Source organism: Cetorhinus maximus, chromosome 20 (genome assembly GCF_964194155.1).
Source record: "Cetorhinus maximus chromosome 20, sCetMax3.hap1.1, whole genome shotgun sequence".
NCBI lineage: Eukaryota > Metazoa > Chordata > Chondrichthyes > Lamniformes > Cetorhinidae > Cetorhinus > Cetorhinus maximus.
This window is the reverse complement of record NC_135898.1, coordinates 1,765,572-1,783,474: the sequence shown is the minus strand read 5'-3', so window position 1 is coordinate 1,783,474 and position 17,903 is coordinate 1,765,572. Positions and strand designations below refer to the sequence as shown.

At 49.5% G+C, this 17,903-nt stretch overlaps 1 protein-coding gene across 1 annotated transcript in view; it reads left to right on the top strand.

The window, feature by feature from the left end:
• Positions 1–4,450: 4,450 nt before the first annotated feature.
• LOC144694785 (uncharacterized) overlaps positions 4,451–17,903 on the top strand; it is a 99,324-nt gene continuing 85,871 nt past the window's right edge. Inside the window, exon 1 of the mRNA XM_078565374.1 lies at positions 4,451–4,894. The gene's annotated coding sequence lies outside the window, so the exon portion shown is untranslated. The remainder of the gene's footprint in view (positions 4,895–17,903) is intronic.

Below are 17,903 nucleotides of genomic sequence, written 5' to 3'. Positions count from 1 at the left end.
CAGTGTGGGACTGAGAAAATGAGAGCCCTGTCCAGTGTGGGACTGAGAGAGCGAGACCCCTGTCCAGTATGGGACTGAGAGAGGGAGATCCCTGCCCAGTGTGGGACTGAGAGTGGGACACCCCTGTCCAGTGTGGGACTGAGTGAGCAATATCCCTGTCCGCTGTGGGACTGAGAGAGAGAGAGACACTTGTCCAGTGTGGGACTGAGAGAGCGATATCCCTGTCCAGTGTGGGACTGAGAGAGAGAGAGAGAGACACCTGTCCAGTGTGGGACTGAGTGAGCGATATCCCTCTCCACCGTGAGACAGAGAGAGAGAGAGACACCTGTCCAGTGTGGGACTGAGTGAGCGAGAACCCTGTCCACTGTGGGACTGAGAGAGAGAGAGACACCTGTCCAGTGTGGGACTGAGAGAGCGATATCCCTGTCCAGTGTGGGACTGAGAGAGAGGGAGAGAGACACCTGTCCAGTGTGGGACTGAGAGAGTGAGAACTCTGTCCAGTGTGGGACTGAAAGAGTGAGAACCCTGTCCAGTGTGGGACTGAGAGAGTGAGAACTCTGTCCAGTGTGGGACTGAGAGAGCGAGAACCCTGTCCAGTGTGGGACTGAGAGGGGGAGAACTCCGTCCATTGTGGGACTGAGAGAGGGAGACCCCTCTCCAGTGTGGGACTGGGAGAGTGAGACCCCTGTTCAGTGTGGGACTGAGAGTGAGACCCCTGTCCAGTGTGGGACTGAGAGAGCGAGAACTCTGTCCAGTGTGGGACTGAGAGAGCGAGAACCCTGTCCAGTGTGGGACTGAGAGAGCGAGAACTCTGTCCAGTGTGGGACTGAGAGAGCGAGACCCCTGTCCAGTGTGGGACTGAGAGAGCGAGAACTCTGTCCAGTGTGGGTCTGAGAGAGCGAGAACTCTGTCCAGCGTGAGACTGAGAGAGGGAGACCCCTGTCCAGTGTGGGACTGAGAGAGCGAGAACCCTGTCCAGTGTGGGACTGAGAAAATGAGAACCGTGTCCAGTGTGGGACTGAGAGAGCGAGACCCCTGTCCAGTATGGGACTGAGAGAGGGAGATCCCTGCCCAGTGTGGGACTGAGAGTGGGACACCCCTGTCCAGCGTGGGACTGAGAGAGCGATATCCCAGTCCACTGTGGGACTGAGAGAGAGGGAGACACCTGTCCAGTGTGGGACTGAGAAAGGGACACCCCTGTCCAGTGTGGGACTGAGAGAGCGAGACCCCTCTCTAGTATGGGACTGAGAGAGGGAGATCCCTGTCCAGTGTGGGACTGAGAGAGTGAGAACCCTATCCAGTGTGGGACTGAGAGAGCGTGAACCCTGTCCAGTGTGGGACTGAGAGCAAGACCCCTGTCCAGTGTTGGACTGAGAGAACGAGAACCCTGTCCAGTGTGGGACTGAGAGAGCGTGTACCCTGTCGAGTGTGGGACTGAGAGCGAGACCGCTGTCCAGTGTGGGACTGAGAGAGCGAGAACCCTGTCCAGTGTGGGACTGAGAGAGCGAGAACCCTGTCCAGTGTGGGACTTAGAGAGGGAGACCCCTGTCCAGTGTGGGACTGAGAGAGCGAGAACCCTGTCCAGTGTGGGACTGAGAGGAAGACCCCTGTCCAGTGTGGGACTGAGAGCGAGAACCCTGTCCAGTGTGGGACTTAGAGAGGGAGACCCCTGTCCAGTGTGGGACTGAGAGAGGGAGACCCCTGTCCAGTGTGGGACTGAGAGAGCGAGACCCCTGTCCAGTGTGGGACTGAGAGAGCGAGACCCCTGTCCAGTGTGGGACTGAGAGAGCGAGACCCCTGTCCAGTGTCGGACTGAGAGAGGGAGACCCCTGTCCAGTGTGGGACTGAGAGAGCGAGACCCCTGTCCAGTGTGGGACTGAGAGCGCGAGACCCCTGTCCCGTTTGGGACTGAGAGAGCGAGAACCCTGTCCAGTGTGGGACTGAGATAGCGAGAACCCTGTCCTGTGTAGGACTGAGAGAGCGAGAACTCTGTCCAGTATGGGACTGTGAGAGCGAGAACCCTGTCCAGTTTAGGACTGAGAGAGCGAGAACTCTGTCCAGTGTGGGACAGAGAGTGAGAACCCTGTCCAGTGTGGGACTGAGAGAGCGAGAACTCTGTCCAGTGTGGGTCTGAGAGAGTGAGAACTCTGTCCAGCGTGGGACTGAGAGAGGGAGACCCCTGTCCAGTGTGGGACTGAGAGAGTGAGAACCCTGTCCAGTGTGGGACTGAGAAAATGAGAGCCCTGTCCAGTGTGGGACTGAGAGAGCGAGACCCCTGTCCAGTATGGGACTGAGAGAGGGAGATCCCTGCCCAGTGTGGGACTGAGAGTGGGACACCCCTGTCCAGTGTGGGACTGAGTGAGCGATATCCCTGTCCGCTGTGGGACTGAGAGAGAGAGAGACACCTGTCCAGTGTGGGACTGAGAGAGCGATATCCCTGTCCAGTGTGGGACTGAGAGAGAGAGAGAGAGACACCTGTCCAGTGTGGGACTGAGTGAGCGATATCCCTCTCCACCGTGAGACTGAGAGAGAGAGAGACACCTGTCCAGTGTGGGACTGAGTGAGCGAGAACCCTGTCCACTGTGGGACTGAGAGAGAGAGAGACACCTGTCCAGCGTGGGACTGAGAGAGCGATATCCCTGTCCAGTGTGGGACTGAGAGAGAGAGAGAGACACCTGTCCAGTGTGGGACTGAGAGAGGGACACCCCTGTCCAGTGTGGGACTGAGAGAGCGAGACCCCTGTCCAGTATGGGACTGAGAGAGGGAGATCCCTGTCCAGTGTGGGACTGAGAGAGCGAGACCCCTCTCCAGTATGGGACTGAGAGAGGGAGATCCCTGTCCAGTGTGGGACTGAGAGCGAGACCCCTGTCCAGTGTGGGACTGAGAGAGCGAGAACCCTGTCCAGTGTGGGACTGAGAGAGCGTGAACCCTGTCGAGTGTGGGACTGAGAGCGAGACCGCTGTCCAGTGTGGGACTGAGAGAGCGAGAACCCTGTCCAGTGTGGGACTGAGAGAGCGAGAACCCTGTCCAGTGTGGGACTTAGAGAGGGAGACCCCTGTCCAGTGTGGGACTGAGAGAGCGAGAACTCTGTCCAGTGTCGGACTTAGAGAGGGAGACCCCTTTCCAGTGTGGGACTGAGAGAGCGAGACCCCTGTCCAGTGTGGGACTGAGAGAGCGAGACCCCTGTCCAGTGTGGGATTGAGAGAGCGAGACCCCTGTCCAGTGTGGGACTGAGAGAGCGAGACCCCTGTCCAGTGTGGGACTGAGAGAGGGATACCCCTGTCCAGTGTGGGACTGAGAGCGCGAGACCCCTGTCCAGTGTGGGACTGAGAGCTTGAGACCCCTGTCCCGTGTGGGACTGAGAGAGCGAGAACCCTGTCCAGTGTGGGACTGAGAGAGCGAGAACTCTGTCCAGTATGGGACTGTGAGAGCGAGAACCCTGTCCAGTTTAGGACTGAGAGAGCGAGAACTCTGTCCAGTGTGGGACTGAGAGAGCGACATCCCTGTCCAGTGTGGGACTGAGAGAGGGAGACCCCTGTCCAGTGTGGGACTGAGAGAGCGAGAACCCTGTCCAGTGTGGGACTGAGAGAGTGAGAACCCTGTCCAGTGTTGGACTGAGAGAGTGAGAACCCTGTCCAGTGTGGGACTGAGAGAGCGAGAACTCTGTCCAGTGTGGGTCTGAGAGAGAGAGAGAGACACCTGTCCAGTGTGGGACTGAGAGAGCGAGATCTCTGTCCAGTGTGGGACTGAGAGAGAGAGAGAGACACCTGTCCAGTGTGGGACTGAGAGAGGGAGACCGCTGTCCAGTGTGGGACTGAGAGAGAGAGAGACACCCGTCCAGTATGGGATTGAGAGAGGGAGACCGCTTTCCAGTGTGGGACTGAGAGAGGGAGACCGCTGTCCAGTGTGGGACTGAGAGAGGGAGATTCCTGTCCAGTGTGGGACTGAGAGAGGGAGACCCCTGTCCAGTATGGGACTGAGAGAGGGAGACCCCTGTCCAATGTGGGACTGAGAGAGGAAGACCCCTGTCCAGTGTGGGACTGAGAGAGGGAGACCCCTGTCCAGTGTGGGACTGAGAGAGGGAGACCCCTGTCCAGTGTGGGACTGAGAGAGGGAGACCCCTGTCCAGTGTGGGACTGAGAGAGGGAGACCCCTGTCCAGTGTGGGACTGAGAGAGGGAGACCCCTGTCCAGTGTGGGACTGAGAATGGGTAAACAACGTACAGCCTGGGCATGAAGGTGGGTGAAGTCCATCCAGTGTGATTCGGACATCATGGAGCATAACTCCCAGGGGCAGTGCTGTGTGTCGAGGGAATCGCTATGTAGTGAAGATTTTGGTGCGAGTTGAAATTCAAGCCTTCCATACCCATTTTGTGTTTTCGCGAATGCTAACTGAAGTTAGCTGTGATTTGGTCTCTCAGGGAGCTGATGCCCTCTCTGGTGCAGTCGACTTACTGATTCCGACTGCAGCGACTCCCACAGTGAATGGAGTCCTTAGAGCAGTGCAAAGAGCCTGGATCAACGCTAGCTTAGTCAAGAGGCCGCAGTCCCAAGGGGATCATAAGGAGCAGCCCATGTCAGCTGGGCCCTGAGAGGCACAGAGTGAGTTAATGTCCAGCTCATTGCCCTGAACATGGGCCAGATTGTATGCAAATAACTCCCCAAGCCTCTGTGCCTGCTCTCGCTCGTTGCTACGGATGCGATGTGCCTTACACACTCGCATCCACTCACACGCAAACACACACACTTATTGACCTTCACAAGTAACAGGAAATAGCTCCAGTCAAAACCTGAACTTGAGAAGAGGACTTTAGACCAGCTGTTGAAGAGAGAGAGGGAGAGTCACACAGTCACCAACAGCAGTGCAGCTCATCTGAAACACGGCCAGATCAACAGTAAGTTCATTTTTAAACTGAATTTTTGTCCAGAGGAAATGTCTTTCTAGTTTCCACAGCTGGTTTGGGATAGACTATATTTTTCAGAAGCCACCTCTGCTGCTTCCAGTGGCTTTGTGCGAGTCTCGTGAACAAATGGTGTCTGATCAAACATCAAGCTGCTCTGTGGGTGTCTATGACCAAGTATCAGTGTGACTCGGAAGCGTGTTTCTGTCTGTGTCTCAGCGTCAGTGTGTCTGACAGTGTGTGTTTCAGTCTGCGTTTTGTGTGTTAGTGTCTCTGAAAGTATGTGTCAGTGTGTGTTTCGGTCGGTGCCTGTGTGTCAGTGTCTGTTTCTACCTATATCACTGTGTCTGAAAGTGTCAGAGTGTCTAAAAGTGTGTGTCAGTGTGTGTTTCTGTCTGTATCTTAATGTCACTGTGTCTGAAAGTGTGTGTTTCGGTCAGTTTCTGTGTGTCAATGTGTGTTGCTGTCTGTGTCAGTGTGTTTGGAAGTGTGTGTCAGCATCACTGTCTGAAAGTGTGTGTCAGTATGTGTTTCGGTCAGTTTCTGTGTGTCAGTGTGTGTTGCTGTCTGTGTCAGCGTCACTGTCTGAAAGTGTGTGTCAGTATGTGTTTCGGTCAGTTTATGTGTGTCAGTGTGTTGCTGTCTGTCAGTGTGTCTGGAAATGTGTGACAGTGTCACTGTGTCTGAAAGTGTGTGTCAGTGTGTGTTTCTGTCTGTGTCAGTGTCTGCCTGACTAAAAGCATGTGTCAGTGTGTGTTTCTGTCTGTGTCAGTTTGTGTTTCTGTCTGTGTCTCAGTGTCAGTGTGTCTGAAAGTGTGTGTTTCGGTGTGTGTCTGAAAGTGTGTGTTTCGGTGTGTGTCTGAAAGTGTGTGTTTCGGTGTGTGTCTGAAAGTGTGTGTTTCGGTGTGTGTCTGAAAGTGTGTGTTTCGGTGTGTCCATGTGCGTTTCTGTCTGTCAGTGTATCTGGAAGTGTGTGTCAGTGTGTGTTTTGTTCTGTGTCTGTGTCATTGTGTCTTTGTCAGTGTATCTGAAAATGTGTGTCATTGCGTGTTTCTGACTGTCAGTGTGCCTGAAGCCCAAAAGACGTAGGAGCACAAGTAGGCCATTCAGCCCATCGAATCTACTCTGCCATTCAATGAGATCATGGCTGATCTGATAATCCTCAACTCCACTTTCCTGCCTTTTCCCCATAACCCTGGATTCCCTTACTGATTAAAAATCTGTCTATCTCAGCCTTGAATATACTTAATGACCCAGCCACTACAGCCCTCTGCGATAAAGAATTCCACAGACACACTACCCTCTGAATGAAGAAATTCCTTCTCACCTCTGTCTTAAATGGGCGGCCACTTACTTTTGAGATTATGCCCTCTGGTCCTAGACTCTCCCACAAGGGGAAACAACCTCACAGCATCTACCCTGTCAAGCCCCCTAAGAATCTTATATGTTTCAATAAGGTCGCCTCTCATTCTTCTAAACTCCAATGAGTACAGGCCCAACCTACTCAATCTCTCCTCATAAGAAAATCCCTCCATACCTGGGATCAACCTAGTGAACCTTCTCTGCATTGCCTCCAATGTCAGTATATCTTTCCTTAGACAGGGGCTCCAAAACTGTTCACAGTATTCTAGGTGTGGTCTAACTAGTGCTTTGTATAGTTTTAGCAAGACTTCCCTATTTTTATACTCCATTCCCTTTGAAATAAAGACCAACATTCCATTTGCCTTCCCAATTACCTGCTGGATTTGTATACTAGCTTTTTGGGATTCATGCACAAGGACCCCCAAATCCCTCTGTGCTGCAGCTTTCTGCAGTCTTTCTCCATGTAAATAATATTCAGCTCCTCTATTCTTCCTGCCAAAGTGCATAACCTCACATTTTCCCACATTATATTCCATCTGCCAAGTTTTTGCCCACTCACTTAACCTGTCTATATCCCTCTGTAGACTCTTTGTGTCATCCTCACCACTTGCTTTCCCACCTATCTTTGTGACATCTGCAAACTTCATGACAGTACATTTACTTCCTTCATCTATGTCATTAATATATACTGTATATAATTGTGGCCCCAGCACTGATCCCTGCAACACTCCACTAGTTACAGGTTGCCATCCTGAAAATGCCCCCATTATCCCAACTCCCTGTCTTCTATTAGTTAGCCAATCCTCTCTCCATCCCAATATACAGCCCCCAACACCATGGGCTCTTACCTTATTAAGTTATGTGCCATACCTTATCAAACACCTTTCAGAAATCCAAATATATTACAACTACTGGTTCTCCTTTATCTATCCTGCTTGTTATCTCCTCAAAGATTTCTAATAAATTTGCCAGGCATGATTTCCCCTTCATGAAGCCATGCTGACTCTGCTTGATTAGATTATGCATTTCTAAATGCTCTGCTATTACATCCTTTATAATAGACTCTAACATTTTCCCAATGACAGATGTTATACTAACTGGCCTATAGTTACCTGTTTTTTGTCTCCCTCCTTTTTTTGAATAAGGGCGTTACATTGGCAGTTTTCCAGTCTTCTGGGACTTTTCCAGAATCTAAGGATCCTCTATTTGTGTAGCTACTTCCTTTAATATCCTAGGATGCAACCCATCAGGTCCAGGGGACTTATCGGCCTTTAGCCCCATTAGTTTCCCTAGTACTTTTTCTCTAGTGATAGTTCTTGTATTTATTTCCCTCCCCCAATGAATACTTTGTGTCGATGTTCACAAGTGAGAGGGACAACATGGGTATGGAAATCAGGCAGAAGGACTGTGATATAATTAAAGAAATTAGCATAGAAAGGGAGGAGGCTCTAAGTGGTCTGGCAGGCTTAAAAGTAGATAAATCTCTAGGCCCGGATGAAATGTATCCCAGGCTGATGAGTGAAGCAAGGGAGGAGATAGAAGGGGCGCTGGCAATAATTTTCAATACCTCTCTGACCACAGGAGAGGTGCCAGAGGACTGGAGGACAGCCAATGTGGTACCGCTATTCAAGAAGGGAGGAAAGGATTAACCAGGGAACTACAGGCCAGTCAGTCTAACCTCAGTGGTGGAGAAACTATTGGAAGCAATTCTGAGGGACAGAATTAATCTACACTTGGAGAGGCAGGGATTAATCAAGGAGAGTCAGCATGGTTTTGTTAAGGGAAGGTCATGTCTGACCAATTTGATTGAATTTTTCGAAGAGGTGACCAGGTGTGTAGATGAGGGCAATGCATTTGACGTAGTCTACTTGGACTTCAGCAAGGCTTTTGATAAGGTCCCACATGGGAGACTGATAATAAAGGTAAGAGCCCATGGGATCCAAGGCAATTTGGCAAATTGGATCCAGAATTGGCTGAGTGGCAGGAAGCAGAGGGTGATGGTCGAGGGGTGTTTTTGTGACTAGATGCCTGTGTCCAGTGGGGTTCTACAGGGATCGGTGTTGGGTCCCTTGCTGTTTGTGGTATATATAAACAATTTAGACTTGAAAGTAGGAGGGCTGATCAGTAAATTCGAGGATGACACGAAAATTGGTGTGGTGGTAAATAGTGAGGAGGATAGCCTTAGATTAGAGCAGGATATAGACGGGCTGGTCAGATGGGCTGATCAGTGGCAAATATAACAATCCAGATAAGTATGAGGTGATGCACTTGAGCAGGACAAACAAGGCACGGGAATACACGATGAATAGTAGGACCCTGGGAAGTACGGAGGATCAGAGGGACCTTGGCGTGAATGTCCATCGGTCCCTTAAGGTAGTGGGACAGGTAGATAAGGTGGTTAAGAAGGTACATGGGATACTTGCCTTTATTAGCTGAGGGAAAGAATATAAGAGCAGGGAGGTTATGCTGGAACTGTATAAAACACTGATTAGGCCACAGCTAGAGTATTGCGTGCAGTATAGGAAGGATGTGATTGCACTAGAGAGAGTACAGAGGAGATTTACCAGGTTGTTGCCTGGAGAGTTTTAGTTATGAGGAGAGATTGGATAGACTGGGGTTATTTTCCCTGGAGCAGAGGAGATTGAGGGGGACATGACTGAGGTGTATAAAATTATGAGGAGCACAGATAGGGTAGACAGGAAGTAACTTTTCCCCTTGGTGGAGGGATCAATAACCAGGGGGCATAGATTTAAGGTAAAGGGCAGGAGGTTTAGAGGGAACGTGAGGAAGATTTTTTCACCCAGAGGGTGGTGGGAATCTGGAACTCACTACCTGAAAGTGTGGTAGAGGCAGAAGCCCTCGTAGCATTTAATAAGTATTTGAATGTGCACTTGCGATGCCCAAGGCATACAAGGCTATGGGCCTAGTGCTGGAAAATGGGATTAGAATAGTTAGGTACTTGTTTGACTGGTGCAGACTCGATGGGCCGAAGGGCCTTTTTCTGTGCTGTAGACCTCTATGACTATGATCCCCACCAACTTTTTCCCCTTGATTATTTAGTATTTTTGAAATGCTATTAGTGCCTTCTACTGTGAAGACTAATGAAAAGTATTTATTCAACTCCTCTGCCTTTTCCTGGTTCCCCATTATTATTTCGCCAGCCTCATTCTCTAAGGGGCCTATGTTCACTTTGGCCTTTCTCTTCCCTTTTATATATTTAAAGAAGCTCTTACTGTCCGTTTTTTTTATTATTTGCTTGTTTACCCTCAAAGTTTATTTTCTCCTTCCTTATTATGTGTCAGTGTGTGTTTCTACCTGTGTCAGTGTCAGTGTGCCAGAAACTGTGTCAGTGTGTGTTTCAATCTGTCTCTGTGCCACAGTGTCTGAAATTGTGTGCCCTGTCTGTGTCTCAGCGTCAGTGTGTGTCTCTGTCTGTGTCTCTGTCAGTGTGTCTGGAAGTGTGTGTCAGTGTGTGTTTCGGTTTGTGTTTCGGTCTGTGTCAGCATGCCTGGAAGCCTATGTTCTGGTCAGTGTGTCTGAAAGTGTGTGCTAGTGTGTGTTTCTGTCTGTGCTTCAGTGTCAGCACGTCTAGAAGTGTATGTCAGTGTGCGTTCTGGTCAGTATGTCTGAAAATGTGTGTCAGTGTGTGTTTCTGTTTATGTCTCAAAGTGTGTCAGTGTGCGTTTGTCTGTGTCTCAGTGTCAGTGTACCTGAAAGTGTGTGTTTCTGTCTGTGTCTCAGTGTCAGTGTGCCTGAAAGTGCGTGTCAGTATGTATCTAACAGTGGGTGTGATTGTCTGAGTCTGTTTATACAGATGTGTGTAAACATGAATGTCAGTCTGCGTATGTACATTGTGTACACGTGCTTGTGATTGTACCACTGTGTATCTGTTTTTGTGTACGTGTATATGTCTGCCTGTGCTTCTGTGCGTTTGTGTGGTCCTGTTGGTGTGTTCATGCATTTGTATGCATTTAGCTGTGTGTTTATTTATGTGTGCATGTTGATGTTCTGTGCGGGTGTGTACTTATGCATGTGCCTGCCTGTTTGTGTGCGTGTGTCAGTCCATCTGTTTGTGCTGAGTGAGTGGGCACATGTACATATGTATGTCTGTGTGCATATACGTGCAATGGGATTTGTGCGTGATTGTGTGTATGTGTTTGTGTGTCTCTGTGTGTGCTTGTATATTCACTGGCATGTGTCCATGCTTTTGTCTGCATTTGTGTGTGCACTCGTGTGTTGCATGTGGATTTGTGTATGATTATGCGAATGTTTGTGTGTTCATTAGTGTGCATTCAGGCATGTGTCTGTATTTGTATGTGTTTTTGTGTATGTGTTTCCATGTTGGCATGCTTTTATTTGCATTTGTGCATTGTGCGTTGCATGTTTGTGTGTGCATGTATTTTTCAAAATGTCCAGTTCACTCCATCCCATTTTGTTTCTGTCCCTCTCATTAGTGCGTTTACCTTGTCTGGGATTGGTGGTGTGAGACGAGAAGTTTGTGGTGACTCACCACCACCTTCTCCAGGGCAATTAGGGATGGGCAATAAAGATGCTGGTCTAGCCAGCGACACCTTTGTCCCTTGACAGAATAAAAAGAAAGGCAAAGTTGTCAGATTGGTGATAGATCCTTAACCAGTTTGTTTCTGATTAAGAGAGAGGGGTGGTGGGCAGAAACAGCCCACAGCATTTCTGGATCTGTAAATAGCCTGCCCATTGAGGCAATGGTGCCTGGGTATCCTCCCCCTCGTTTAGGGGAAGGGGAAAGCAACAATTGAAATAATTGTGGAGCAGATTTGTAAACTGTGTTGGTGAAGCTCAAAGCAAAATACTGCGGATGCTGGAAATCTGAAACAAAAACAGAAAATGCTGGAAAAACTCAACAGGCCTGACAGCATCTGTGGAGAGAGAAATAGAGTTAACACTTCGAATCCGTATGACTCCTCTTCAGAGCCAAGAAGAAGAAAGTGGTGTATGGACTCGAAACGTTAACTCTGTTTTTCTCTCTCTCCACAGATGCTGTCAGACCTGCTGAGTTTTTTCCAGCTTTTTCTGTTTTAGAAGCTGAAGATGTTTGAGCTCTGAGTGCAAACAGGTTTCATTGGAGGGAATTTGCAGGTGGCACTGACAGATTCCAAGAAAGAGAGAAAGAAAGCAGAAACTGCATTTCTCTAGAGCCTTTCACGACCGTAAGACATACTGTAACCCAGAGCCATTGACAGACAATGAAATACTTGTGAAGTGCAGTCATTGTTATAATGCAGAAAATATGGAAGCCAATTTACACACGGTACAATTCCAAATAAAGCAGTGTGATAATGGACAGATAATCTGTTCAATGTTGTTTGAGGGGTAAATATTGGCCAGGACACCAGGGAGAACTCCCCTGCTCCTCTTCAAAATAGTACCATGGGATCTTTTACAACCACCTAAGAAAGAAGATAGCGCCTCGGTTTGATGTCTCATCCAATGGACAACACTTCTGACAGTGCAGCACTCCCTCAGTACTGACCCTCTGACAGTGCAGCACTCCCCCAATATTGACCCCCTGACAGTGCAGCGCACCCTCAATGCTGACCCTCTGACAGTGCAGCACTCCCTCAGTACTGACCCTCTGACAGTGCAGCACTCCCTCAGTACTAACCCCCTGACAATGCAGCACTCCCTCAGTATTGACCCCCTGACAGTGCAGCACTCCCTCAGTATTGACTCTCTGACAGTGCAGCACTCCCTCAGTACTGACCCTCTGACAGTGCAGCACTCCCTCAGTACTGACCCTCTGACAGTGCAGCACTCCCTCAGTACTGACCCTCTGACAGTGCAGCACTCCCTCAGTATTGACCCTCTGACAGTGCAGCACTCCCTCAGTACTGACCCTCTGACAGTGCAGCACTCCCTCAGTACTGACCGTCTGATAGTGCAGAACCCCCCTCAGTACTGACCCTCTGACAGTGCAGTGCACCCTCAATGCTGACCGTCTGACAGTGCAGCACTCCCTCAGTACTGACCCTCCGACAGTGCAGCACTCCCTCAGTAGTGACCCTCTGACAGTGCAGCACTCCCTCAGTACTGACCCTCTGACAGTGCAGCACTCCCTCAGTACTAACCCCCTGACAATGCAGCACTCCCTCAGTACTGACCCTCTGACAGTGCAGCACTCCCTCAGTACTGACCCTCTGACAGTGCAGCACTCCCTCAGTACTGACCCTCTGACAGTGCAGCATTCCCTCAGTACTGACCCTCCGACTGTGCAGCGTTCCCTCAGTACTGACCCTCTGACAGTGCAGCACTCCCCTCAGCACTGACCCCCTGACAGTGCAGCACTCCCTCAGTACTGACCCTCTGACAGTGCAGCACTCCCTCAGTACTGACCCTCTGATAGTGCAGCACCCCCCTCAGTACTGACCCTCTGACAGTGCAGTGCACCCTCAATGCTGACCGTCTGACAGTGCAGCACTCCCTCAGTACTGACCCTCCAACAGTGCAGCACTCCCTCAGTACTGACCCTCCGACAGTGCAGCACTCCCTCAGTACTGACCCTCTGACAGTGCAGCACTCCCTCAGTACTAACCCCCTGACAATGCAGCACTCCCTCAGTACTGACCCTCTGACAGTGCAGCACTCCCTCAGTACTGACCCTCTGACAGTGCAGCATTCCCTCAGTACTGACCCTCTGACAGTGCAGCACTCCCCTCAGCATTGACCCCCTGACAGTGCAGCACTCCCTCAGTACTGACCCTCTGACAGTGCAGCATTCCCTCAGTACTGACCCTCTGACAGTAGTGCGCTCCCTCAGTACTGTCACTAGTAGTGTCCACCTGCATTATATGCTCAAGTCTCTTACGTGGGACTTGTACCCATAAGTGTTCAACTCTGGGTTCTGCTGAGCCATGACTGACACCCTTTTGGATATGACTTCCAAATCACAGCACTGGGTGGAACAGCAGAGAGAGACAGGGAGAGCCTATGCCTGCTCCATTAAACCTGTTCCATAAAAGGATTTTCTTCTCCCAAGTTAGTACTCTGACAGCTTCTCCCCAATCCCCCAGCTCAAATAACCATTTTCATTGAGCGCCTTGATTTTGGATATTGGACTTTGTAGAGAGGCAGCACATCAGAAGTCCGATCCTGTCTTCCCCTGTAAGTGCATTCCAGTAGTAATCAGGAGCAGGAGAATCTTCAGCTCTGAAGAGGGGTCATACAGACTCGAAACACTGATTCTGTTTCTCTCTCTCCTCAGATGCTGCTGAGTTTTTCCAGCATTTTCTGTTTTTGTTGCAGGCGAATCCCTATTCATCCCTCATACCTGACCCATTGCCACCTCCCTGCCTGCATCTCTCCCTGCCCAACCCACCTCCCCCACCCCCCAATCCTCGTCCATCTCTTCCCCACCCCACTCATTGTGCCATTCCACCCCCTCGGTACTGCCATCATCCTGCCTTGGTTGATGTCACACACTGACATCAGTGCCTGTGTAAAGATTAAACCCGATGCTCTTTTTATAAGGAGCCTCTTGCATGCAGCTCACGTGAGCCCCATACAATAAGACCAGTTATGCAGCTAACAACTATCCATGAATTACATTCCTGCCCTTCGCCTAATTCTCCCTCTCACTACTACCCGCACCTATCAGTAGTAGTGCTGGGGCCTGAGGACATGCCTTATTCTCGATCCCATTCACAGCCACGGCTCTCTCCAGCAAAGCGGGGACTTCGCACTCTGTGAAGTTTGAGTGGAGTTATTGCCAGGAACAGCACAGAGGCTGCACAGGAACTGAGAGTGAGTCACTGATCCCTCAAGCTACAGCAGCACAACATTGAGTGGACACACAAATCCCAGTGAATTGGCAGTCTCTGCTTTAACTCTTAACTAACAAGGGTACAGAGAGAGTTTGGCAGTGAGTTACAGACTGGAACCTAATTCGTGGGGAGTGTAGCGGCAGGCTGGGGGATTTTATATATACAATAACAGATACCCAGGAGTGAGTTACAGCCTGGAATCTAATTGGGGAGTTTTGGGTAGTTTATATATAGAATAACAGATACCCAGGAGTGAGTGAGTGGAATCTAATTAAGAGGTTCGGGTCGGTGGGGTGTTTAGGGGGACAGCGGTTTAAACACAGAATAACAGATTCCCGGAGTGAGTGACAGGCTGGAATCTAATCAAGGTGTTTGGGCAGGGTTAATATAAAAAAATAACAGATACCCAGAAATGAGCTACAGTCTGGAATCTGATTGAGGATTTTGCTGGGTTTTTTTCTATAAAATAACAGATATCTAGGAGTGAGTTACAGGCTGGAAAGTAAGCCATGATTTTGGAAGGGTTACCTGTGGAATAACATACCTGTGAGTGAGTTACAGACTGGAATTTAATCAAGGGGTTCCGGGGTGAGGGGCATGGAGTTGGGGTTTATACTTAGAATAATACAGACCCTAGAGTGAGTTACAGCCTGCGATCTAATAGTCTCAGGGGGTTTGATTGAAAATATTTCAGTGTGGAATTGTGTGCATAAAAATGCTCAGTAATGACTCTTAGTCTGATGCTGTTAAACAAATATAAATACGATTCAGCGCAGGATTAGGCCATTCAGCTCCTCGAGTATGCCCTGCTATTTGACAAGATCATAGGTAATCTGATTTGTGGTCTTAACTCCACTTTCCTGTCTACCTCCTAAACCCTTTGTCAATCAGTAATCTATCTAACTCAGCCTTAAAAATGTTCAATGACCCAGCCTCCATTGCTCTTTGGGGAAAAAAACGAGTTTCACAGACTAATGACCCTCTGAGAGAAAAAAATCCCCCTCATCTCTGTCTTTACTGGGAGACCCCTTACTTTTAAAGTGAACATTCTGTGAACTGCTTCTAATGCAATTAGATCCTCCCTTAAGTAAGGAGGCCAAAACTGTACACAGTACTCCAGATGTGGTCTCACCAACACCCTGAACAACTGCAGCAAAACTTCCCTACTTTTATATTCCATTCCCCTTGCAATAAACACCAACATCCCGTTTGCCTTCTAATGATTTACTCTACCTGCATATTAACTTTCTGTGATTTGTGTACCAGGACAGTCAGATCCCTCTGTACTTCAGAGTTCTACAATCTCTCTCCATTTAAATATCACATTATTTTTCTATTATTCCTGACAAAGTGGACAAGTTCACATTTTCCCACATTATACTCCATTTGTCTAATTTCTGCCCACTCATTTAACCTATCTATGTCCTTTTCCAGACTCCTTATGTCCTCCTTGCAACTTTCTCTTCTACCTATCTTTGCGTCATTTGCAAATTTACCTACAATGCATGTAGTTTTCTCATCCAGGTCATTCATGTAGATCATAAATAGTTCAGCACTGATCCATGTGGAACTCCACGAGTTACAGCTTGCTAACCTGGAAAAGACGCATTTATCCTTCTTCTTTGCTCCCTGTTAGCTAACCAATCCTTTATCCATGTTAGTATGTTATGCCCTCCACCTTAGTTTGTGCAGTAATCTTTGACGTGGCACCTTGTTAAATGCCTTCTGGAAATCTAAGTATGCCACATCTACAAGTTCCCCCTTTATCAATTGTCAATGCTTTCATGAGATATTAGCTGTTTAGTGGGCAATGATGTGGTGATAAGTTAATAGATTAATTAGTTACCTAGTTTGCAAGATTGGGATTGCTGTGGGCTGAAGACACTTCTTGGTTAACTGTATGCCAATAACTTGAACTAATAATCAAATTGCACTTTGAGCTGTGAATTGTTTGAAGTGTGGCAGGACAGCAAAGTGTGGCCTCGCACCTACTAGCTGATGCATCTCCCAACATCGTTTCTGGATTGTAGGCAGTTGAAGCTAATCAACTGTGTCAGGCATAATGATCAAGACCACTCAAATCCTCACTCTAAGGTCGTGGCTTCAAGTCCCACTCAGGAAACTTAAGCACCTAATCTTGACTGACACTCCCAGTGCAGTACTGAGGGAACACTGTACTATCAGAGAGTCAGTACTGAGGGAGTGCTGCAATGTCAGAGGGTCAGTACTGAGGGAGTGCTGCACTGTCAGAGGGTCAGTACTGAGGGAGTGCTGCACTGTCAGAGGGTCAGTACTGAGGGAGTGCTGCGCTGTCAGAGGGTCAGTACTGAGGGAGTGCTGCGCTGTCAGAGGGTCAGTACTGAGGGAGTGCTGCACTGTCAGAGGGTCAGGACTGAGGGAGTGCTGCACTGTCAGAGGGTCAGTACTGAGGGAGTGCTGCGCTGTCAGAGGGTCAGTACTGAGGGAGTGCTGCACTGTCAGAGGGTCAGTACTGAGGGAGTGCTGCGCTGTCAGAGGGTCAGTACTGAGGGAGTGCTGCACTGTCAGAGGGTCAGTACTGAGGGAGTGCTGCACTGTCAGAGGGTCAGTACTGAGGGAGTGCTGCGCTGTCAGAGAGTCAGTACTGAGGGAGTGCTGCACTGTCAGAGGGTCAGTACTGAGGGAGTGCTGCGCTGTCAGAGGGTCAGTACTGAGGGAGTGCTGCACTGTCAGAGGGTCAGTACTGAGGGAGTGCTGCACTGTCAGAGGGTCAGTACTGAGGGAGTGCTGCACTGTCAGAGGGTCAGTACTGAGGGAGTGCTGCACTGTCAGAGGGTCAGGACTGAGGGAGTGCTGCACTGTCAGAGGGTCAGGACTGAGGGAGTGCTGCACTGTCAGAGGGTCAGTACTGAGGGAGTGCTGCACTGTCAGAGGGTCTGTACTGAGGCAGTGCTGCACTGTCAGAGGGTCAGTACTGAGGGAGTGCTGCACTGTCAGAGGGTCAGTACTGAGGGAGTGCTGCACTGTCAGAGGGTCAGGACTGAGGGAGCGCTGCACTGTCAGAGGGTCAGTACTGAGGCAGTGCTGCACTGTCAGAGGGTCAGGACTGAGGGAGTGCTGCACTGTCAGAGGGTCAGTACTGAGGGAGTGCTGCACTGTCAGAGGGTCAGTACTGAGGCAGTGCTGCACTGTCAGAGGGTCAGGACTGAGGGAGTGCTGCACTGTCAGAGGGTCAGGACTGAGGGAGTGCTGCACTGTCAGAGGGTCAGGACTGAGGGAGTGCTGCACTGTCAGAGGGTCAGGACTGAGGGAGTGCTGCACTGCCAAAGGGTCAGTGCTGAGGGAGTGCTGCACCATCGGAGAGTCAGTACTGAGGGAGTGCTGTATGGTCAGAGGGTCAGTGCTGAGTAGGCACTGCACTGTCAGAGGGTCAGCTATGAGGCGTCAGCTACCCTCTCTGGTGGATGTAAAAGATAGTATGGCACTATTTAGAAGAAGAGCAGGGGAGTGCACTCTGTTTTCTCTCAACTACCATCACTAAAACAGATTATCTGGTTATTAATTTCTCATAACTCATCGCTGTTTGTGGGAGCTTGCTGTGTACTAACTGGCTGCTGCATTTCTTACACACAAACAGTGAATGCACTTTAAAAAGTACTTCATTGGCTGTAAAGAGTTTTGAGACTTGCAGAGGCTTTGAAAGGCCCTATAAAAATGTAAATTCTGTCTGTGTTTACTAACACTCGCCACTGATCTGGAGAGGGGACTGGGTACACACTAGTGTAACACAGTCTTTCATCAACCCACCCCCTCCTCTCTCCAAGATAGCAAAGGCCTTTAGCAACAGGGGAGTGAGTGGTTTGGCT